We start from the raw sequence: 24,518 nt of genomic DNA, 5'->3' as shown, positions 1-24,518 counted from the left end.
CAGCAGTGATACCCAGTGACCAGCAGGAGTGGCATCAGACTCTTCTCGTTTGGTGGGAGACTGAGGTGGGTAGACAAAAAAAATTGGGGGGCTGTGCCCCCCCATCACCTGGCCTCTCCCATGCCTCTGCTCCTTCTCAGTTAAAGGCCAGGCTCATCTCCTCTCCCACTGGCCAGGGTTTACAGCAATACAACCTTTATTAAAATAAAATAGTGAACAGTTTACTTTCAATAAGCTAAATCTGTCCAAATTTTAGTATTAAATCCAAAGTTCTTAAAGATCCCATCAACAACCAAACCCTAAATGAAAATTTGAAACAAAAAACAATGCTTAATTTAAAACCCAAACATTAAGAAAAACTTTGTTTTTAAAAATAAAAACTAACAAATGCCATAAATTAATAATTTCAAGGTTTTATCAAAAAGGTGTGCTACAGCAGGATGACAAAATAACATCAAATAAATAAGCCTGAACTCTAAAACCTCCTATAAAGGAATTGTATCCTTGAATACTGGCCAAATCTGTATAAAATATGCAGAAGTATGTCAAAACTGGTGTTGCAGGTCAGCTATTCGAATCCAGCAAATGTCAATTAAAATCTCCATTCCAACTTAAAAAACCAAAACAACCCAATAAACCAAAACAGTCACCGCCTGAAACAAACCTGCACAGAAGCAAAATTAAACCTGTGCCAACATTGGAACAAATGATGTAAATGTCTAATTCTAACTTTTTGTTTCTTGCAGGAGGAAAGTGTTTTGCACCCTAGTAACCAGGCTATCACTGCAGCTTTCCTTTCACGAAATAAGATTTTTACCAAATATAAATTGCCCTCAAATTTCTCTAAGAGAAATTGAAATTGTATCTTTGCACTAATATCCCAAGTGTGCAAGTCCATCCCCTCAGAGCAGCCCCACACACTGAGCCCAGGGCAGAATCCCAACTAGTTTGGATATTTGTAACCCTGGGGCCTGAAGCTGATGAGAGAAAGGGAAGTGAGCCATCTTGGAGTTTTCCGATACCACCTGCTGGGAGCACAGGGAATTGACTGAGCGACGTCCTGGCTGATTTTGACCTTGTTCTCCACCAGCAGGCTCCACTGGAGAGCTCGGGAGTGACATGACCATGGGAGCACCCTATGTACATATTAAAATCTGGCATTTGGGGGCCATTGGGGTGAAATGTGGGTACTTTTGGGGTTGGGTTCCCACATGCGAAGGGATGTGGACAATTTGAAGAGGGTCCAGCGGTGGGCAATAGAAATGATTAGGAGGCTGGGGCACATGACTTACGAGACCCTACAGGCCATATCCTGTACGTTAAGCTAAGGCAAGGTTAGCATATCTATATTGTGACCTTTTACTAAGAAAGCAAAGTTGACCTGTATCTTGTTACTTAAATAAATAAGTACTCACGCCTGTCTAAGACCTTTACTTAGACCAATCGACAATGGAGAATGGCATAGGGTTTTTTTTTTCAGTATTCTACCCACAGACTTAACAGGTTCAACACAAGGGAACTTATGTGCATATGTACATGTCATCAACATGCACAAACATACTAGCCTGTGAAGTAAGCGTACCCTAACGTTTTGTGGGTGAGGAATGAAATTTGGACATAGGAGGAAGGATTTCCGGTGCTTGTGCCCTATAAAAGAGGTAGCCCACCTCACTAGAGCACTTCACTCTATCATTCTGACTTACTTCCTCCACTCTCTCTCTATGTACTAACAGTAGGCTGTACTTGTTCTGAAACTTTAAGTTTCAAGGGAACTAGGCTAAGCTCCATTTCCGTAAGTTTTTATTCTTTGTTTATTAGGTTTTGATTTTAAGTTTAACTTAGACAAGTAAACCCTAAGTAACAGTAGCTTTTTCTAAGCGCTGCATCTTTCACTCAAGAATTGAGAAACCTGAACTGCAAGGCTGGTTCTGTGTCTCTTACCACCAGGTTATCAAGGAAGTGTGGTAAGAGACATTAACCAAAACTTTGTTGCATATAATGCCCTATGTATCTATTGAATAGCAGTAAAGCAACTGTAACTTTGTAACTCAATTAAATTAAATAAAATGTAAGCTAATAAATTAAATTTTCATCATATTATCCAAATTAATATTATTAGTACACCCTAAATCAGGGTACATGGGACAGAGAGTTGGAGTGCAGGTGGATGAGGGCACTGGCCCTGGGAGTGCAGGCTCTAGGGTGGGGTTAGATGAGAGGTTCAGGGTGCAGTAGAGGGCACGGAATCGGGCTGTCAGGACTCTGGAACAAGACCAGGAAAAAGAGAATTGAGGTGAAAGAGAGAGATCAGGCTAGAGCAGACAGTGGTGGGGGAAAAAGAAGTTTGAGCTGTAGGTAGGAAGAAAAAACTCAACCCCCCTCTTATCAGGGCATCTAAGAACTAGATGAAAGACATCTCTCCCCCACTGCAATAGCAACTCCAGTGGGCCTGGTCTGAGGGGAGAACTTCTCTCCCCAGCAGCTCCAGCTGGTTTGGGCTACAGACATCTTGCCTCCACAGATCTGGTGTTCTTGGGCTGGGACAGGGGAGGGGCTCCTCTCCTCTCCATTTGGGACATGGCGGGATGAGAGATGTGACAGAGCTTTACAGGAAATCATTGTTTCCCTGATTCATGTGCCAGTCCTAGTCTCTGCTGACTCAAACAAGCCATTTATCCTGCATGCTGATGCCAGTTTGGAGGGTTTGGGAGCAGTCTCGTACAAGGAAGTGGAAGGCAAATGTAAATCTGTAGCCTTTGCCAGCTGAGGACTGTCTGATAGCGAAACTTGCTATCCCATCCACCAGCTGCAGTTCTTGGGCTTGAAATGGGCCATCACTGAGAACTTTGGAGACTACTTGTGTGGTGCTCAGTTTCAGGTATGGACAGAGAACAATCCACCGACTTATGGGTTAACAAGGGCTAAGCTGGATGCTGCAGGGCAGAGATGGGTGGCTACTTTTGCTAGCTGTGACTTCAGCATTCAATACCAATGATTTGGTATAATAGGGAGTGTGATTTACCAGGAGCACCAATTCTTGGTTGTGGGGAGGATGTAAGCAGGGTCAGAATGAACTCTACCCTGACATCTGTTGGTGATGTGTTGTAAAAGTCTTTTGTTGCTGATGTGCATGGTCACACCCACCCTGCATTGCATGATGGGGGTGCTTGTCCAAATGGTCATTTCGGCTGCTGTGAGATCCCCAATCTCTTTCTTATTAGGGCAGGAGTAATAAAGTGTAGTTATCCTGGTGATATGAATCAAGGACAGTAGAACGGTCCTTAGCAGTTCATGCTTTTGGGAGTCACTGAAACCTACATATATCTCATTAGGCAAGGGACATGGGTTCCAAAGCATAGTGAAATAAAAAAAGTTGAAAATGAGTATTTAAATTTAGTAGTATGGGTCTTTTTTTGAAGTTTCTAACTGCAGATTTTGTGGCTTTTTTTCTTTTCTAGTTTAAAAATAAAGTTCTTTGTAATTGTAGTACAAATTCAGTTCTATGCTACAGACCTAAGATCACTAATAGTTAAGTATAAATTTTAGATATACTTAGAGTGGGGGGTTCTGATCTCACTTCCACACTGAAAGTTGTAAGCAACTTCACAGTTAGGTAAAATGCTCTTTTCCATTCTGACTGCATGGAAATTTTGCAGGTTGGACTCAGGGAATGCAGCTGGGGGCCAGGACTGTTGTGGCACATGCCCCATTTCTGCAACCAACATTTGCTACCTCACTCCATAATGCCACACACAGAGCGACCTTTTACCTTTCAGAACCAGAATATATCACAGAACAGATCTAATAGCATAAGCTTAAGGTGAGGGACTGTAGCACTAACAGCAATTTTAAGAGATTCAAAAAAGTTTCTGTCTTTACACACCAGGAACAGCAAAAGGGAAACCAACTAAAACAACCACAGACAGCTAAACACCCATTCTTACCTCCTACATGCTTTTGGCATTTGGAACCCATACCCCTTAATGGTGAGTACTTTTCAGGTGAGGGTGAAGCTGAAGGCTTAACTGAAAACAGTTTAAGAAGTGCTCCCGTCTCTGGCACTCAGCTATCCAGCTCCCAATGGGGTCCAAACCCCAAAGAGATCCCTTTTACCCTGTAGAAGCTGTAATATCCTCTGACCAGGACAGCTGCCTAGCAGACTGCGCATCTGCCTGCCAGCGTGAGAGCGCATAAGGTGCTAATCCAGATAGTGGTGGCTGAGTGGCAGCGGTCATGAAAAACCAGCAGAATGGTGCAGCAAAAGTGTGCTGGGCCCATAACCCAGAGATTAATGGATCAAAGCCATCCTCTGCTACATGTGTGCTTGCTTCTTTTCCCTCAGGGCCTTCCAGCAAGGCAGTGACCAGCAGAGCACCAAGAGCCTAGGCCATGAGGCTACCTGGACTGAAGGCAAGAGGCAGGCCTGGGTATGGCGAGGGCCTCCTGTCCTGGAATGAGGCTGCAGTACTTCCTGGTCCCGTTTTCCCACCCACACTGGCAGGCAGCGTGTGCTGCGGGAGAACAGAAAGGAGGCTCTCGGGACACCAGACAGTGCTGTGTGTGTGGCTGTCAGGGGAAAGAGCCTAGGCTCCTGACTCAAACTGCCATTGACTGGCGTGGCTCTGCACACTGTCAGCCAGGGCAGGCCAGGCTGTGGACATGACTCAGGTGTGAGCAGCATGGCCGCGCTTTCCTGACAAGGCGTGAGGCAGGCCAAGAGCTTTGCACAGCCTACAGGGAAGTGGGAGGGAGGCGTCTTTGAGTCGGTGTGTCTCGTCTGCTTCTCCTTTGCCACTTGGGCGGAGGCGGGGAGAGAGCGAAATGTTCCTGGCTGAAAGTTTTTGTGCTGGGCCTTGAGGATTAAACCTGAGCTTCTGGAACAGCTGCTGGGAGATGGGTTTCTGAATGACATCCAGCCCGGTCTTCGGGCCACTAGCTGAACGCACTGAGGCCAAGAGGCAGCAAAATAGGACCTTTGAGGCTCCCCGCAGGCAGGGCCAGCTTTCGGAAGTGCTGGGCCCAATTCGAACATATTCGGCGGGGCCCCGGCAGGGATGACTGAAAAAAAAAATCATGTAAATAAAAGCCTTTCATTTCTTATCAGCCGGTTCCCTGTAAAAAGTTCTGATTTAAGGGATGTGCCACAGTATGTATTTTTTGTACCAATAGGGTTACCATACATCCATATTTTTAAAAATTTCTCCCAGATGGTCTATTTAAGAACCAAAAAGCTGGACATGTCCAGGAAAATACGGATGTATGTTAACCCTACCTAAAATTCTTTTTTAAAAAGATGGGCCTGAACTAGAAATGAGCTCCGTTTCACATGTGTGGGTCCCCGCCACTCCTTGGGGGTGTGCTAGGGTGACCAGATGTCCCGATTTTATAGAGACAGTCCCGATTTGGGGGGTCTTTTGCTTATATAGGATCCTATTACCCCCACCCTGTTCCAATTTTTCACACTTGCTGTCTGGTCACCCTGTGCACATGTGTGGGTCACAGCTGTTCACTGCCCCTCTCATTACAGCGTGTGTGCAGGGTTACTGCCCTGGGAACTGCAGGGCACCAGTGGACATGGGGCTGACTGGAGGCAGGGCAGGTGCTGACTGGAGGTAGGGTCTGGCTGCAAGTAGGGCAAGGTGTGCGGGGCTGACTGCAGACAGGACAGGGGGTGCAGGACTGGCTGCAAATGGGCTGGCTGCAGGCAGGGCAGGGTGTGTGGGACTGACTGCTGACAGGGGCTGGCAGCAGGCAGGGGGATGTGGGGTGGAGTGGGCTGGTTGGCTTCAGGCAGGGCCTCAGAGGAGTGCACAGGGGTTGGCAGGCCGGGAGACAGAGGAGTGTGGGACTGGCTGGCTTAAGGCAGGGGAGTGCAGCAAGGGTTGACTGGAGACAGGGCACGGGGTGCGGGGCTGGTGCAGGCAGGGCAGGGGGTGCAGCAGGGGCTGGCTGTGGGCAGGGGTGCGGGTACAGGGGGTACAGCCTACCCTGTACGGTAAGTGCCCCCTCCTCCACCAAGGTAGCAGCAGCAGCCCAGTGCTCGGGGGCTATTTAAAGGGCCTGGGCGGTAGAAGCAAGGGGAGCCCCAGACTTTTTAAATAGCCCCCAAGTCTCCAGCAGTGGGGCTCTGGTGGCAATTTAAACATCCTGAGGCTCCAGTCCCTGCTGGGAGCCCCAGGCCCTTAAAATTGCCCTCTGGGGAAGCTGGGCCACCCTAGTACAGTGCACCAGCAGGGCTTGGGTGCGGGGCCCGATTCAGGGGAATTGGTTGAATTGGCCTAAAGCCGGCCCTGCCCGCAGGAAAGCAAGGAAGTAGCACAGGCTTATCACTGTCCCTGGGTGGGCTTGAACCACCATCCTTTCAGTTAAGAGCCAAACGTGCTGACCCATTGCACCACAGAGACACAGACAGGCCAGGCTGTATGGAGCACAACAGTCAGGAATCAGCTCAGGGTCCGGTCTAGCACATGCATGCAGTGGTTGGACAAGCAACAGCAATACACTTTCTTTGGCCTGTTTTGCTGGAAGAGTTAGCAGGGCAAGCTTGTTAGTCACAGGTAAGGGGGTGAGTTTATGCAAATTCTGGACTCTGGGACCACAGCTGGGGTGGCACATGCACCCTCTCTGCAACCAACCTTTGTTACTTCACTCCATAACAGCACACACAGAGCAACCTTTTACCTTTCAGCACCAAAATATACTGTAGAAGAAATCTAATAGCATAACTTTAAGATGAGAAACTTCAGCACTAACAACAATTCTAAAGATATTTAAAAATATTTCTGTCTTTAGACACCAGACACAAAATCAACCAGACCAAGAACAAACATCCATTTCTACTTCCCACACACTTGGGGAGGGGGGAGGTTTTGGAACCCATACCCCTTAATGATGAGTCCTTTCCAGGCGAGGGGCAAGCTCTGAGGCCTCAAATGTCAGGTACAGTTACTCTCTCCTTGATCCAAACTAAACAGGAAAATACACTTGATTACTCCTGCCCCAATAACAAAGAGATTGGGGATCCCACAGCAGCTGAAATGACCATTTGGACAAGCACTCCTCTCATGCAATCTGGGGTGGGTGTAACCATGCAAATGACATCAACCCCAAAAGGCCTTTACAACAGATCACCAACAGATGGCAGGGTAGAGTTCATACCGACCCTGCTTAAACTAGATTGTGGCAAAGATTAAAAAACACTGAATGTTAAAACTCACCAAACGCGGGTGAATCCATTCTCATTGTCGTACCCTCTTCTTAAACTCCACACCTGAACGTAGCCCTCACATGGACAACATACCCTCCTAACTCAGTGTCTGTACGTTAACCTTTTACCCCCAGTCAGGGCTATTGTAGATTCTGTATTCCTTATGCCACACGATCTTAAACCGAACTTCGCACCCCCTGGGTAATCTGTACATTGTTCCCTGATCACCAGAAACTTCTACACCTAAATGCTGTACCGTACACCTTTTTCTTCTTTGAACGTCATCTTACTAAAATGTTGACATTTGTTCGAGATCCCGGCTCCTGTTCCCTTGCAAGGCGTGTGCCTTTGCTCCAGGTTTTAGTCTGCTAATACAGTGGGGGCAGGGTCGGGGCCGATTGAGCCAGAGGCGCTTGCCTGCTGCAGACACGGATCAAAGGCTGAACCTCATCACCCATGAGCTGAAGGCTTAATTGAAAACAGTTTAAGTAGTACTCCCGTCTCCGGCACTCACTTACCCAGCTCCCAATGGGGTCCAAACCCCAAATAGATCCTTTTTAACCTTTAGAAGCTGTAAAAGCCTGTGACCAGGGCAGTTGCCTAGCAGTCGGCGCATATGCCTGCCAGCGTGAGAGCTCGTAAGGCACTAATCCAGATAGAGGTGGCTGGGTGCAGGGAGAGTAAAGAGCCAGCAGAGTAATGCAGCGGACGCGTGCTGGGCCCATAACCCAGAGGTCAATGGATCAAAGCCATTCTCTGATACACGAGTATTTGTCTCTTTTCCCTCTGGGCCTTCAAGCGATCAAAACCCTCGGCTTGCGGGCCCAGCTCTGTCTGCCATGTGCCTGGGCAGCAGCAGGACAGTCTCAAGAGAGCAGCTCCCACCCATTATCTCTTGTAGTGGAAAGGAAGTAGAATTGTGGTTGGACTTTTGCTATTTTTGTTCAGGGAATCAGTGGCTGTGAGGCAACCCTTACTGATAATGGCAGGGGAAGAGTTCTCTCTTCTGCATTGATGCTGCAATTTTTTGTTGTGCCCTTTCTCTCCCCCTTCAATGCAGGCAGGTAGGCTTGGTGGCTTGGGGATGTGGGTCAAGCCTGGTTTCTTTTGGCAGACACCTGGTTGAGAATTGGTGCTCTACGGTCTTGTCTAAACTGACCAGCCCTAATGTCTGTAGCCTTGTCTCACACTTTGGTAGCCTTTTATTTACCCCTTTCCACTGCAAAAACGACTATTTAGTCCTACTCTTTCTTTCCAAGCTGCTAACCAGTTACTGATCCATGAGAGGGCCCCAGCCATCTGGAGTAGCTTGTGACTGTGAGTGGCAACCTCAGGGCAGATTGTTAAGAAGCAGAGCACAATCCCCAAACTGGTTGTGTGTTCTAGACTTACGTTTCACCAAGTGTCAGATTCTGGATGACACCCCTTTTATGACTTTTTAAAGCAAACTTGCTATATTTGCATCATTTGAGCGTTCTATGCAGAGGACTAGAAATGTTTCTATTAACCTGAATGTTAGTTCATTTTAACATTGGCTGGAATCACAATGTTAAATTAGTTCTTATGACTTTAATAACTGATACTTCCTCTATCTCAGGACTAGCTATTAAACTGATTTTTGGACTAGGGAGATGGAATAGCAGCTTCCTCCATCCCTTGGACACATCACCCTGTTACTGTGGCACTAAACCCCCAGGAGCGGTGGACCTCCCTATGGGGAGAATATCGTGGTTGAAGAGCAGTGAAGAAAAATGGTGTTGTCTGTGTTCCCATTTGATTTGTTCTGAATATGGTTTTGAGTCGTTTGTAACTCTTTCATCAGTTATTAGTAACATTTTATTATCAGGCCTCTGAACTGAAAGGCTGCTCTTGCAGGTTTTACTTTGTCGTTGTTTGTAGGTCAAACAGCCGCTTTCTTAGGCCTCATCTACACTACGCATTTAAACCGAATTTAGCAGCATTAAAACGAATTAACCCTGCACCCGTCCACACAATGAAGCCCTTTATATCAATATAAAGGGTTCTTAATACCGATATCTGTACTCTTCCCCGACAAGGGGAGTAGCGCAGAAATCGGTATTTCCATGTTGGATTAGGGTTAGTTGGCCGCAATTCAATAGTATTGGCCTCCGGGCGGTATCCCACAGTGCACCCTTGTGACCGCTCTGGAAAGCAATCTGAACTCGGATGCACTGGCCAGGTAAACAGGAAAAGCCCCGTGAATTTTGAATTTCATTTCCTGTTTGCCCAGCATGGAGCTCTGATCAGCACAGGTGGCGATGCAGTCCCAAACTCAAAACGAGCTCCAGCATGGACCGTCTGGGAGGTACTGGATCTGATCACTGTATGGAGAGCCAAATCTGTTCTATCAGAGCTCCGTTACAGAAGACGAAATGACAAAGCATTTGAAAAAATCTCCAGGCTATAAAAGACAGAGTCCACAGCCGGGACTCAGCACAGTGCTGCGTGACAAGCGTAACGGAAAGCCAAAGAATCAAATGGACGTTCATGGAGGGAGGGAGGGGAGACTGAGGACTCCAGCGATCCCACAGTCCCCGCAGTCTTTGAAAAGCATTTGCATTCTTAGCTGAGCTCCCAATGCCTGAACAGTCAAACACATTTTCCCAAGTGTTTCAAGGGACCCTGGAGCTAGGCAAAGGGGTCAAACGGGCAGGGCCCCTGGAGCTAGGTTTAGGGGCCCCAGAGATAGGGCCCCTTGAGCTAGGGTTGGGGGACCCATGCATAGGGCCCCTTGACCCAGGGTAAAGGGCCCCATGGGTAGGGCCTCTGAAGCTAGGGTTAGGGGACCCAAGGGTACAGGGCCTGCAGATAGGGTTAAGGGTCCCACGAGAAGGGCCCTTGGAGCTAGGGTTAGGGTTCCCACATGTAGGGACCCTGGAGCTAGGGCTAGGAGCCCCAGGGACGGGGCCACAGGAGCAGGGGTTGGGGGTCCCAGGGGTGGGGTGCCTGGAGCTAGTGTTTGGGTGTCTAGGGGTGGGGCCCCTGGAGCTAGGGTTAGCGGCCCCATGGGCAGGGCACCTTGAGCAGGGGTTTGGATCCCCAGCAATGGGGCCTTTGGAGCAAGGGTTAGGGGTCCAAGGGGTGGGACCCATGGAACTAGGGTTAGGGTCCCACTGGTAGGGCCCCTGAAGCTAGAGTTAGGGGACCCACGGGTAGGGCCCATGCAGCTAGGGTTTGGAGCCCCAGAGATGGGACCCATGGAGCTAGGGATAGGGGTTCCAGGAGTGGGGCCCCTGGAACTAGGGTTAGAGGCCCCACGGGTAGGGCCCCTGAAGGTACGGTTAGGCACCCCAGGGGTAAGGCCCCTGGAGCTAAGATTAGGGGTCCCACGGGTAGGTCCCCTGGAGCTAGGATTATGGGTCAAATGGGCACGAAGCCAGGAGCTAAGGTTAGAGATCCCACAGGTAGGATCTCAGGAGCTAGGGTTAGGGGCCCCACGGATAGGGCCCCTGAAGCTTGGGTTAGGGATCCTAAGGGAAGGGCCTCTGGAGCTAGGGTTAGGTGCCCCACGGGCAGGAGCTCAGGAGCTAGATTTAGGGGCCCCAAGGATGGGGCTCCTGGAGCTAGGGTTAAGGTCCCCACGGGTAGAGCCCATGGAGCTAAGGCTAGGGGCCCCATGGGGAGGTCCCATAGAGCTAGGGTTAGGGTCCCCACGGGTAGGGCCCCTGGAGATAGTGTCAGGGGCCCCAGGGATAGAGCCCCTGGAGCTAGTGTCAGGGACTCTAACCCCCAGATGGCAAAGTTAGTTGTCTGACCGCGAGAGAGACAGACACCACCAGCAAGGTCCGATCAAAAGCTCTTTATTGACAAGTGCACAATTCAATATAGAGCAGCTCGTCTCCCGAGAGAACCAGCCCGCTCTTTAAATCTTAGTATAAGCCTATATAGACAGTTCTGTCTCTAGAAACTAGACACCTTTAGTATACATACATACCTAAAGTTAGAAATGTAGGGGAGTTAAAAACAAACAACGAACAAAACCAGGGAGTGAAAACAAGGAGGCTGGGAAAGTAGGGCTCTTATCAGTTCTTCAAAGGAGCTGCCCTAACACAGCACATCTGGTACTATGCCAGGAATGCAGCTTCTCGCTTATCTCACTTTTTCCCAGCGCTTGTGAGACATGCTGCTGCTTCTCAGTGTTTTCCACTCAGGAATTACCCAAAAACCTCTGTTAGCCTGACTTTGGTCAGGTTGGCATACCTGGTTTTGTCTGCAATATCTTTATTCAGGCCTAACACTAGGGATAGGGGCCCCACGAGTACGGTTCCTGGAGCTAGGACTGGGGGCCCAAGGGGTATGCCCCCTGGAGCTAGGGATAGGGGTCACAAAAGTAGGGCCTTTGGAGCTAGGGTTACGGGCCCAACGGGTGGGGTCCCTGAAGCTAGGGATAGGAGCCCCATGGGTAGGGCCCCTGGAACTAGGGTTAAGGGCCCCAGGGATGGGGCCCCTGAAGCTAGGGTAAAGGGTCCCAGGGGTGGGGCGCCTGGAGATAGGTTTAGGGGCCTGACGGGTATGGCCCCTGCAGCTAGGGTTAGGGGCCCCAATGGTAAAGCCCCTGGAGCTAAGTTTGGGAGTCCCACGGGTAAGGACTCTGTAGCTAGGGTTAGATCCCCATGGGTTGGGCCCCTGGAGCTAGGATTAGAAGCCATAGGGATGGGGCCCTTGGAGCTAGGGTTAAGGGTACTGGGGTCAGGCCCCTGGAGCTAGGGTTGGGGCCCACGCATATGGCATCTGGAGCTAGGGTTAGCGGACACAGGGGTAAGGCCCCTATAGCTAGGGTTAGTGGTCGCATGGGTAGGGCCTCTGGAGCTAGGGTTAGGGGCCCCACAGGAAGGGACCCTAGAGTTTGGATTAGGGGCCCCAGGGCTGGAGCTCATGGTGCTAGGGTTAGGGGTCCTAGGGGTGGGCCCTGGACCTAGGGATAGGGGTCCCATGGGTTGGGACACTGGAGCTAGGGACAGGGGCCCCATTGGTAGGGCCCCTGGAAATTGGGTTAGTGGTTCCATGCGTAGATCCCCTGTAGCTAGAGTTAGTGGGCGCATGGCTAAGGCCCTTGGTGATTGGATTTGGGGCCCCAGGGACTTGGCCCTTGAGCTAGGGTTAGTGTTCGCGTGGGTGGGGCCCCTGGAGCTAGTGCTTGGGTTTCCAGGGGGTGGGGTCTCTGGAGCTAGGGCTAAGGACCTCACGGGTAGGGCCTCTTTAGCTAAGGTAAGGGCCCTACGGGCAGGGTGCCTGGAGCAAGTGTTAGGGACCCCACGGGTAGGGACCTTGGAACTAGGGTTAGGAGCCCCAGGTATGGGGCCCCTGGAGCTAGGGTTAGGGGATGCAGGGGTCGGGTCCCTGGAGCTTGGGTTAGGGGCCCCACGGAGAGGACCCCTGGAGATAGGGTTAGCGGCTCAGGGGTAGGGCCCCTGGATCTTTGATAACGGACCCAAGGGGTAGGGCCCCGGGAGCTAAGGTTAGGGTCCCATAGGTAGGGCCATTGGAACTAGGATTATGATTCCCACATGTAGGGCCCCTGGAGCTAGGGTTAGGGTTCCCAGGGGTGGGGCCTCTGGACCTAGTGTTAGGGGCACCACGAGGACGGCCCCTGGAGCTAGGGTAAGGTCCCACGGGTAGAGCCCTTGGAGCTAGGGTTAGGGGAACCACGGGTAGGGCCCCTGGAGCTAGGGGAAGAAGCCCCACGAGTAGGGCCCCTAGAGCTGGGTTAGGGAAACCAGGGATGGGGCCCCTGGAGGTAGGGTTAGTTCCTAAAGGGTTAGAGTCCCTGGAATTTCCATTAGGGGTCCCATGGGTAGGATCCTTGGAGCTAGGGTTAGGAACCCTAGGAGTAGATCCTCTGGAGCTGGGGATATGAGCCTCAGTGGTAGGGCCCGTGGAGCTAGGGTTAGGGGTCTCACGGGTAAGGCCTCTGGAACTAGGGTTAGGGGCCCACAGGTAGGGGCCTTGCAGTTAGGGTTAGGGGTCCCACTGGTAGGGCCCCTGGAGCTAGGGTTAGGGGTCTCACGGGTAAGGCCTCTGGAACTAGGGTTAGGGGCCCACAGGTAGGGGCCCTGCAGTTAGGGTTAGGGGTCCCACTGGTAGAGCCCCTGGAGCTAGGGTTAGGGGTCTCACGGGTAAGGCCTCTGGAACTAGGGTTAGGGGCCCACAGGTAGGGGCCCTGCAGTTAGGGTTAGGGGTCCCACTGGTAGGGCCCCTGGAGCTAGAGTTAGGGGCCCTATGGAAGGAGTCCGTGGAACTAGGGTTAGGGTCCCCAGTGGTAGGGCCCCCGGAGCAAGTGTTAGAGACCTCACGGTTAGGGCCCCTGGAGCTAGGGTTAGGGGCCTCACAGGTAGGGTCTAAGGAGTTAGGGTTAGCAGCCCAATGGGTACGGCCCCTGTAGCTAGGGTTAGGGGCCCCAGGGGTAGAGCACTGTAGCTGAGTTGAGAGGTTTATTTAAAACAGACATACATCTTTTAAGATCTGCTTCAGAAATGCTAATGTTGATATAAGCAAAAGTCTTCATAGTGTTCCCCTGGTCATCTTTCCTGATAACAATTTCCACATCTGTAACATTTCCAAACTTGCTGAATCTTTCCTGCAGTTCAGCCTCAGATACTGTATGGCCAAGTCCTCCAACATATAAACGTTTTAAAACTTGTTTTTTCTCCATAATAAAAAGTCAGATTGTTTCATTTAGGATGTATGTTTTATCCTTCGCACATGTCCAGCCAGGAAAGGGTAGGGCCTCTGGAGCTAGGGTTAGGATCCCAATGGGTAGGGCCCCTGGAGCTATAGTTTGAGGCCCTACAAGCAGGGTCCCTAAAGCTAGGGTTAGGGGCCCCAGGGATGGGGCACCTGGAGATAAGTTTATGGGCACCATGGGTATGACCCCTGCAGCTAGGGTTAGGGCCCTAAACGGTAGGACCCCTGGAGTTTGTGTTAGGGGTCCCACGTGAAGGGCCTCTGGAGATAGCGTTAGTGGCCTGACTGGTAGGGCCCCTGCAGCTAAGGATAGGGGCCCCAGGTTGAAGGGCCCCTGCACCTAGGGATAGGGGCCCTACGGGTAAGGCCCCTGGAGTTAGGGTTAGGGGCCGCACAGTTAGGGCCTCTTGAGCTATGGTTAGGGGCTTCACGTGTAAGGCTCCTGGAGCTAGGTTTACGGGCCCCATGGGTAGGGCCCCTGGAGCTAGGGTTAGTGGCCTCAGGTATGGGGTACTTGGAATTACTGTTAGGGGCTCCACTGATGGGACCCCTGGATTTAGGATTAGGGACCCCATGGGTATAGCCTCTGGAGCTAGCATTAGGGGCCCCAGGGGTAGTGCACCTGGAGCTAGAGTTAGGGGTCCCACAGGTAGGGACTCTGGAGCTAGTGTTAGGGGCCCCACGTGTAGGGCCTCTGGAGCTATGGTTTGGGACCCCTTGGGCAGTGTCCCTATAGCTAGGGTTAGATGCCCCAGGGATGTGGCCCAGTTAGCAAAGGTTAGAGGTCCCAGGGGTGGGGCCCCTGGAGCTAGGGTTAGAGGTCTCACTCTTAAGGCCTCTGGAGCTAGGATTAGGTGCCCACTCGTAGGGCCCCTGAAAGAAGGGCTATGGGCCCCACGGGTTGGGCACCTGGAGCTATTGTTCGGGGCCCCAGGGATGGAGCCTCTGAAGCTAGGGTTAGGGGCCAATGGGTATGGCAACTGGAGCTAGAGTAAGGGGTACAGGGGTAGGGCCCCAGGAGCCAGGGTTAGGGGCCCCACGGGTAGGGACCCTGGTGGAGTAGGGACTATCTGTGTGGGAGATGGGAGAGCAGGGGGTGACGTAAGGTGAGGGACAGGACCTAAGCCTGTAACTCGAGCTAGGCAGCGGGGAGGGGTCAGCACCTTTGCCTGGGAAGCTGGACACAGGAAGGGGCCAGCTGGAGGGAGTTAGTTTAGTTTTGGTTTGGAGCTGGGTTGTTGGAATTCAGGGATTCCCAAACTGGGAACTAAGCTTTCTGAACCCCCAGAAGGACTCGATCGAGAGGTCCTGGTTGTGCCCAAAAGCTCTGCTGTGTCCTTCATTCCTGTTGGCCAAAAAAACCTTTTGTTTTACAGGCTGGCTGAGTCACTGTGTGTCCCAGGAAGAGGGGTGCAGGACCGGATTCCCCCACACTCCGTGACATAAATATCTGTGCCCCCCACTAACCCCCTAAGCCCCTGTGGGACCCCTGCTGCCTGGACGTAGGTATCTGTGCCCCCCACGAACCCCCTAAGCCTCCCAGGGACCCCTTCAGCCTGCATGTAGGTGGAACCCTTCTGCCAGACTGAATTGATAGCAGCAAGGACTGGGTTCAATACATAGGGGTCCCTTCCCTACTAGGTAATGCAAACCAGCTCGAGCCCCCACCCAGTGACATGGGAAAATTTTACATACGCACCCCTAGGTGCCTCAAAGAGGCGATACTTCCCCTCTCGCAAGCACAGAGTCTGGGTGTAGCAGAAAATGTTTAATAACGTGAGATAAACAACATAGCATTAAATTGGGAAAACATCTCAATTAGACCGTGTCATTTTCCCTGGGCTCTTGAGTCTAGCAATCCCCAAATCACCCCAAGACTCCAAAGTCCAATTCCTCAAATGTTTCAAGAGTCCAGCAACCCCCAAATCACCCACAGTTGCGCAACCCCAGAGTTCAAGAGTCTATCTGGGGTTTTTCCCCCTGCCAGCCTGGGTAGAAAGGAGCACTTTACGTGGTCCACTGCTGACTGCCCTGTCTCTCTATGGGATTCTGCTTCCGCCTTCCCCATGAACTGCTCAGCTCGGTCCACCAGCTACTCTGTTCTGCCAGCCGACCAGTATACTGCTCCAGCTGTCCTAAAAAGCTACTCAGCTCATCTCATTCCGTGGGCTATTCCAATCATTCCACAAACTGCTTTTCTTTGTCAGCAGCTCTGCTCCACAATATAACTTCAGACTCTTTCACTGGTTAACAAAGCTCTTTAGTGATTTCAGCTCAGGAACCTAGAACTTCAACTGTTAAAAGAATCAAATTTCAACTATACTCCTAAAAGAGAAGAAAGTGCAATTCATGTTTTTGGTTCACCCAAGAAGCTCACTCCCTTGTCTAACGAGTGCTACTCAAGTGATGGTGAGAATCTCTGTCTCAAAGCAGTTTCACAGTTCCTCATCCACACAATCAGGGTGACAACACTCCACATCTCATGCCCCAACAACAAATAAACCGGGGATACCACAGCTGCCAAAGCAGCCATCCCAGGCTGTCGTTGCCGTGTCAGGAGGGGTGGGTGTGCCTATGCAAAAACGATCAGCCCCTGAAATTCTTTTCTACACTCTCCATAATTCACCACCAGATGTCAAGGTAGAGTTCATCCTGCTTCTGCTTACATAGGTATCTGTGCTCCCCACAACCCCCTAATCCCACCGGGACCCATCTAGCCTGGATAAAGGTATCTGTGCTCCCCACAAACCTCTAAGCCCCCCAGGGAACCCGCAAGACCAGATGTAGGCATCTGTAAGCCCCATAAAACCCCTAATACCCACGGGACCCCTCCAGCCTGTTGGTAGGTATCTGTGACGCCCAGAGCCACAAAAAGACCCTCAGGACCACTACAGCATGGATGTTTGTATCTGTGACCCCCACAAAGCGCCTAAGCTACCCAGGGACCCCTACAATCGGGATGTAGGTATCTCTTAGCCCCAAAACACCTAATCACCCCCGAGACCCCTCCAGCCTAGACATAGGTATCTCAGACCCCACAACCCTCCTAAGACCCCCGAAACCCCTCCAGCCTAGACGCAGGTCTCTGTGCCCCTCACAAACCCCCTAGGCCACGATGGGACCCCTCCAGCCTCGACATAGTTATCTGAGCTCCTCCTACCCACCCTAAAACCCCCAGGACCCCTCTTGCCAGGGTGAAGGTATCTGTGCCCCCCACAAACCCGTAAGCCCCACCAACATCCCTATAGCCTGGAAGTAGATATCTGTGCACCCTCACAAACCCACTGATCCTCCCAGCGACCCTAAAGCATGGACATAGGTATCTGTACCCCAAAATGCCCCAAAGCAACCCTGGAACCCCTACAGCCTCAAAATAGGTATCTGTGCCCCCCCCACAACTCTCAAATACCCCCACAACCCCACCAGCCTGGAAGTAGATATTTGTGACCTCCAGGAACCCCCTAAGCCCTCACCAGGGCTTCTCCAGCCTGGACATAGGTATATCTGCCTCCCACAAGCCCCCTAAGACCCATAGGTCCCCCATCAGCCTGGTAGTAGCTATGTGTATGCCACACAAACCCCCTAAGCTCCCCAGGGCCCCCTCCAACCAGGACATAGGTATCTGCACAACCACAACTCTTTAAGTCCCCCAGGGATCCCTCCAGACCATGCATAGCTTTCTGTGCCCCTCACCAACTCCCTAAACCCCCAGGGACCACTACAGCTTGGACGTATGTGTCTGTGCTCACCACAACCCCCTAAGCCATCCAGGGACCTCTCCAGCCCGGATGTAGATATTTGTGTCCCCTGTGAAGTCCCTAATCCCCACCGGAATCCCTCCAGCCTAGACGTAGCTATCTGTGCCCCTCACTACCCCTAAGCCCCAGCAGGGATCTCTACAGCCTCTACGTAGGTGTGATGCTCTGTGCATTACCCTGTGTGGCCACACGGCGTCACTGTTCCTCTATGAGAGAAATGCTGTATGCATTACCCTGCGTGGCCACAGGGAGTCACTGTTGCTCCATGTCGGAAATGTTCTGGGCATTAACCTGCATGGCCACACGGTGTCACTGTTGCTCCATTAGGGAAATGCTCTGGGCATTACTGTGATGGAGTAGGGACTGTCTGTGTGGGGGATGGGAGAGCAGGGGGTGACTTTAGGACCGGACACGTGCTCAGCCTGTAACGTGAGCTAGGCAGGAGGGAGGGGATCAGCACCTTTGCCAGGGAAGCTGGACACAGGAAGGGGCCGGCTGGAGGGAGTTAGTTCAGTTTCGGTTTTGGTCTAGGTGGTTGGAATTCAGGGAATCCGAAACTGGGAGTTAAGTTTCCTGAACCTCCAGAAGGACTCGATTGAGGGGTCCTGCTTGTGCCTCCAAACTCTGCTGTATCCTTCACTCCTGCTGTCCAATAAACCTTCTGTTTTACTGGCTGGCTGAGAGTCACCTTGTGTCCCAGGAAGAGAGGTGCAGGACCGGACTCCCCCACACTCCGTGACAGACCCTCAGCCCTTCCGGGACCCCTGTAGCCTGGACTTAGGTATCTGTGCCCCCCCAACAAACACCTAAGACCCCTGTAGACCCCTCCATCCTGAGCTTAGGTATCTGTTCCCCCTCACAAGCCCCCTAAGCCCCCCAGGGACCTATACAGCCAGAACATTGTTATCTGTGCCCCATATAGACTCCATAAGCCCCCCAGGACACTCCAATGTGCACATAGGTATATGTGCCCCTCAGAAACCCCCTAACCGCCCAGGAAACCCTACAGCCTGGATGTAGGTATTTGTACCCCCACAACCCCCCTATCCCCCCACCGGGACATCTACAATCTGGATGTAGATATCTGTGCCCCTCACAAAACCTCTAATCGCCCCTGGGACTGATACAGCCTGGACATACGTATCTGTGCCCACTCGAACCCCTAAGACCCCCTGGTACCCCTACAGCCGTGACACAGGTATCCTGGGCCTCCAAAAATCCCCTAAGACTCCCAGGATGCCTCCAGCCTGGACGTAGGTATCTATGCCCCCCATGAACCCCCTAAACCCCACTGGGACCCCTAGATCCTGGAGATTGGTATCTGTGTCCCCCAAAAAACTCTCTAAGCCCCCCAGGGACCCCTACGGCCTGGACGTAGTTATCTTTGCACCTCAAGGCCCCTAAAATCCCTCGGACCCCTACAGCCTGGATGTAGGTGTGACGGTGCTCCCTGTGGGAGCCAGCTGAGGTCACTTAATCAGGGTGAACTGCAAACAAAACAGGGCAGACAAATCCCAAATGCTGATGGTGATTTCAATACTTAGATTTACCAAGCCAGCACAAAGCAGCTTCTGTAGTACCTCATTGGTTACTTAGAAGTTTAAGCCACGCAGTTCCCTTAAAGTACCCAGCCTCAGGCCTCCGTCCAGACACACCTGTCAGATATGATGATGATTCCTGAAAATCTTACTTCATCATATAAAAGAAAAGATTCTTCCTATCCCAAAGGATCAGCCACATACTCAGGATCTATTACAACTTAGATCTTACCTAAAATACATGCTATAGCCAATTCTTATTAAGTAAGCTAAAATGTATTAGAAAAGAAAAGAGAGAGAATGTTGGTTAAAAGATTAATAGACATATAGACTTGAATTCAATTCCTGAGGTTCAGATACATAGTAGAGGTGAGCTTGTAGTAGCCAAAAGTCCTTTTTGAAATAGTCCATAGGTTATAGTCCAATTTCCATATTCAGGGTGGCTCCAGTCAATGACTGGGGATCACAATCCTTGTGGCTTAAGGTTTCCCCGTCTTGAAACCCAAAGCAGATATGAGATGAAGAAGGATCGTGTCCCAGGCTTCTTATACATTTCCAGCAGCCTTTCCGCCTGAGAAAACAATAGGCTTAGCTCTCCTTCCAAACATCCTGGCAATTAGTACAGGGTAATTTATTCATTAAACAGTTCAAATAGAGGTTACCACAACCTTCAAAGAGACACATAGACAATAATACTATTTCACTCAAGTACCATCATAAAAGTTAATATTCCTTTTTTGCTCTTTGAATTAAAATTATAGCAACAGACAAGACTTGTTTGCTTACATCACAAGACCTGAGCAAAAATCTCCCCTTCTACTTCTAACAATGCAGACTTGCATTTCAAAGCTCTGTTCATTTACATATCTTGCTAAGCAGTTCTTAAGGTTCACCCATGGGTCAGGTCAGTCGGTGAGGTGAGTTAATTAACTCTTTCTAGCCCTGTCACCTTTCAATGAGATATTAGATTATACTCATAATGTCACAGTGGTGGTGAGTCGACTGCTGCAGCTCCCCGTAGACTCTGCCTGCATCTCTCAACAAGCTGGAGTACAGCAGTCAAGGGGAGAGCACTCGATGTATTGCATCTACACTAGACGTGATATATCGACCCCGCTGGATCGATCGCTGCCCACCGATTCGGCAGGTGGTATAGACATGCCCCGAGTATCTGGTGATCAGAGCTGGACCCCGGAGGGGGACACATTGAAGGAATTCAGGGGTTAAGGTGCCTCTATTTTCAATTGTCAGGGCTGCTGTGGCTCAGAGAGGGTGCTTGACTACCTGGCAGGCTTAGGTGCCGCAAACCTGGGAGGCAGGAGAAGTGTGGCTCTGCCCCCTTCCACCCATAGCCCCATCCACTATCACATCTGTTCCACCCCTTCCCCCACCAGCCCCACCCTGTCACTCCTTTACCCCTGCCCCCTGCGGCCCTGAGACCAGAGAAGCTCCGTACCCCTGCTGCAGCCCCTGGGCAGTAGCAGGGAGTGGGAGCTCCTCCAGCCCTGGGGCTGACATAGGGGAGACTTTTGCAGGGTGGCCTAATTTGTCCGGGTCCCAGTCATGGGCCCCACTGTCCCCTTGGTGATGCAAGGTTTGGGGAGACTGAGCCCCCCCGACCTCCATTACGTGCCGCTCAGGCTACCGCTGCTCAGTGTGGGGCCAGTCTCCCTGTGTTTTCTGCTGCTTGTGCTGGGGAGCCTGGCCGGCAGTAGGGGTGGGGCCCCCAGCAGCCATCCAAGGCTCCAGGGGGTCAAAGGGCACCGTGTGGCAGTGCAAAGGTGCTCACTGCTCTCCCCTGCCCCAATGCTCCTCCATGGGCCCATAGAGGGTTGGGGGAAGTGAGGAGCAACACTATGTGCTCCATGCGTCCTGGTCACTTTCCCCATCTGGGCTGTGCTGTGAGAGAAGCATCAGAAGCTGCTGCTCTCTGCCCTCCCCTTATGCAGCCCAGCTGAGGAAAGTGACCTGGATGCAGGGAGTTCGGATGACGTCACTTCTCATCTCCCCACCCCCACAGCCCCTAGGGGTACACGGAGGAGCAGCATCCCAGGGAGGAGCAATGCTAGCTGCTTCATGCACACAGATCACTGTCCGCACGTGGGTGCAGGAGGGGGAGCAGGGGTTGGGGACAAAAGAGCGGGGGAAGGGGTTGGGGTGAAGGGGGTGAAGGAGAGGGGCAGTGGCTGGTGGCACAGGAGGGGGTGCAGGGGTTAGGGGCGAAGGGAATTCAGGAGGGGGCAGTGGCTGGTGGCACAGGAAGGGGTGCAGGGGTTAGGGGTGAAGGAGGTGCAGCAGATGGCTGTGGCTGGTGGCACAGGAAGGGGTGCAGGGGTTAGGGGTCAAGGGGGTTCAGGAGGGGGCAGTGGTTGGTGGCACAAGAGGGGAGTATGGGAGTTAAGGGCAAAGGGAACACAGTGTAGGGGTTAGGACACAGGAGGGGGCAGGAGTTGGGGTGAAGGAGGCACAAGGGTTGGGAGTGCCGGAGCTAGGGGGTAAAGGGAGAGGGGGATCGTCTTGGGGCGATGGGGAAGTGCCAAAGTCTAAGTTTTACGCAGGGCACCATTTGCCCTAACGCTGATCCTTGGTAACATTTCTTGCTGGGACGGGGAGGGGAGAGAGATGAGGCGTTTTCTCTCTGTTTCTTTCCTCTCTTTTTTCTGCTCCTTCCTTCAATTCCAGAATCCTCCCTTGTGTTTCAGACTGTGCAGTGACGCCCTCCCAACCCCAGGCCTCTGGAGCCTTTGGAGCAGAAAGATCCCAGGAGCTGAGGGTGAATCCAGGAGTGAGTAGCTGGCAGGAAGGAGTCCTAGCAGTTCTTCTGGGAGCACAGGTGAGGAATGACTCCCCCTTCCCTAGATTCTCCCCATGGGAACAGAGAGGGTTGTGTGATAAATTCCTGTAACTCTTCTGCCCCTCTGAGTTGGCAGAAACAAGGGCTGGGTTCAGTATCTAGGGGTTCTGCTTCAATAAAACAATACAAAACTGGCTCGAGACCCCACCCAGTGACCTGGGACAATTACACATCACCCCCCTGGGTGCCTCTAGGAGGCAATACTTCCCCTCTTGCAAGCAGGGAATTTGAGCCGCTCCACTCCACCAGCCATTCCATGAACCACTCCAGTGGTCCCTGCAAACTGCTCTGCTGGGGCAGCAAAGAGCCACCAAATGTTCTGAGGGCTGGAGAAAAATGCCTTCTAGTGAGTAGTGAAAGAGCTCAACCTGTTTAGCTTATCAAAAGAAGATTGAAAGGTGACTTCACTGAAGTGTTGAAGTGCCTTCAGGGAGAGAAAAGACTGGGTATTAAAGGGCTTTCTAATCGAGCAGAGAAAGGCATAACAAGACCCAATGGCCGAAAAGTGAAAAGAGAAATTCATATTACAAATAGGGCGCAAAAATTCAGCAGTGAGGATGATTCACCACAGGAACAAGCTACCAAGGTAAGTGGTGGATTCACCATCTCCTGATGTCATTTAATGAAGACTAGATGCCTTTCTTGAATGTGTTTGCCCCCAAAGTAGCTCTTGTGTCATACAGGAGGCCTGTGATATGCAGGGGGTCAGATTAGATGCTCTAATGGTCTCTTCCGGCCATAAAATTGACTAATTCCTGAAAAACAGAGTGTAGCATTGGGAGCAGCGTCTGATGTTTTCCTGTCTAGCCGGCTTGCTGCCTAGAACGAACACTCCTGGAGTGGGGTGATCCACAGGGAGTAGCTCAAATCTCCAAAGGTCCAGGCCAGGGGCAGGACATTGGCACAGCAAGGGAGGGGTGTGACAGTGACATCACAAAGGCCTTTTGCAGGACCTCAGACTATTGGTCCAAGGTGGTGGGGAGGTGGTGACCTCACAGAGAGATGCTGACATCAGCCAGGCAGGACAGGGGTGAGGGGCCAGGGAAACCTCTGAGACCCTTGGGGCTTTGCTTCAGCAAGTCTCCTTCTCCAGGTCTCTCTTTGAGGACTGAGAGAGTATTTGGGTTCACGGACGTTAGTGCCAGGAGGAACCTCTTTTGAGTTTTCTCCTTCCCTTGTAGTGATTTTACTAGAAAACAGCCATCTCTGTTTAGAAGGTAAGAGCCTCCTCGAAGGAAGGGGTATCATGGGGGTGTCACAGTTCAGATGCTAATGCCCCACCGACTCCACTGTAAGAAAGCTCCTGCCACCTGCTCTGTGTTTGCAGGGCGGGACAGAGCAGCATCCAGGGCAGAGATTTGCTCCTGGCTGCAGGAGCAGAGCAGCAGACTTAGCTGTCAGAACTTCCTGGAGCTATGAAAGGGGAGGGTCCCATGGCTCTGTAGCAGAATGCAGGGCAGGCGAGTTCACGGCAGGCATTATGGGATACTGGAGGAGGCCAGTTATGGTTATATAATGAACGGCAGCATCTACACTGGCACTCTGTCCCTTTAAGTTTGCTGCAAAAAGCTCTAGGCCTCTCATCGAAGTGGTTTTATTTTGTCACCAAAACAGGGCAGTTTTGTCACCAGATGTGGCATTGCAGTGTGTACACCAGCCACGAGCTGCCGACCGAAGGGGAGTTGTGAGTTTTTCACAGACCTGAGCAATATAATTCTGCTGAAATAATTTTGTAGTGCAGACCTGGCCAAAGATTTACACACACACACACACACACACACACACACACACACACACACACACACACACACACACACACACACACACACACACACACACACACACAGCTTGAAGGAAAACCTCATCTGCTCCTCCGTTTTGCAGAATCCAAACACAAGCAAAGCTTGTCAGGTCCTGGTGGAGATGGCAGGGAGTCAGGTGTGGTCAAACACTGTGTTTTAGCTAGATGCAAGCACCATGGCTTAGCTGGCTAAAGCACTTGCCTTGTAAGCAGGAGATTCTGGGTTCAGGTCCCTAGGGGAGTGGCTTTTGGGGTACATGGTATTGGCTACTGTCAAAAACAAGATTCAGAGATAGATGGGCCTTCGGCCTAGCCCAGTGTGGTTTTTCTTATGGTTTAAATTATGCTCAGAGCCACTGATAATAGAGTTATTGAAAGTTTGGGAGATAAGAGCTGATAGTACAGTGGACCAGTCCCCTCGCAGCTGATCCCCTCCCTCTGAGACAGGGGCAGGTCTGAGCTCTCGCACCAAATGCTCATTGTGGCTGCCAGAATCTGTGGGCAGCTCATTTAATTTGCATTGAGGGTTAAGTCCTGCTTTGTGCCCAGTGTCTGAGAATGAAAATCCTAAACCGCCCTTTGAAACAACAAAAGCAGCAGGACGTGTTATTGTCCCTGCCCCAAAGCAGACAGACCAATGGAGAAATGCCACTGA

At 51.5% G+C, this 24,518-nt stretch overlaps 1 non-coding gene across 1 annotated transcript; it reads right to left on the bottom strand.

The window, feature by feature from the left end:
* Nucleotides 1–6,330: 6,330 nt before the first annotated feature.
* Nucleotides 6,331–6,404, bottom strand: TRNAK-CUU (transfer RNA lysine (anticodon CUU)). The gene has a single exon. It is a non-coding gene; the product is annotated as a tRNA-Lys (tRNA).
* Between the last annotated feature and the right edge of the window lie 18,114 nt (nucleotides 6,405–24,518).

Source organism: Gopherus flavomarginatus, chromosome 5 (genome assembly GCF_025201925.1).
Source record: "Gopherus flavomarginatus isolate rGopFla2 chromosome 5, rGopFla2.mat.asm, whole genome shotgun sequence".
NCBI classification, from domain to species: Eukaryota; Metazoa; Chordata; order Testudines; family Testudinidae; genus Gopherus; species Gopherus flavomarginatus.
The sequence above is the reverse complement of the archived record's forward strand: the minus strand, read 5'-3'. Positions and strand labels throughout refer to the sequence as shown.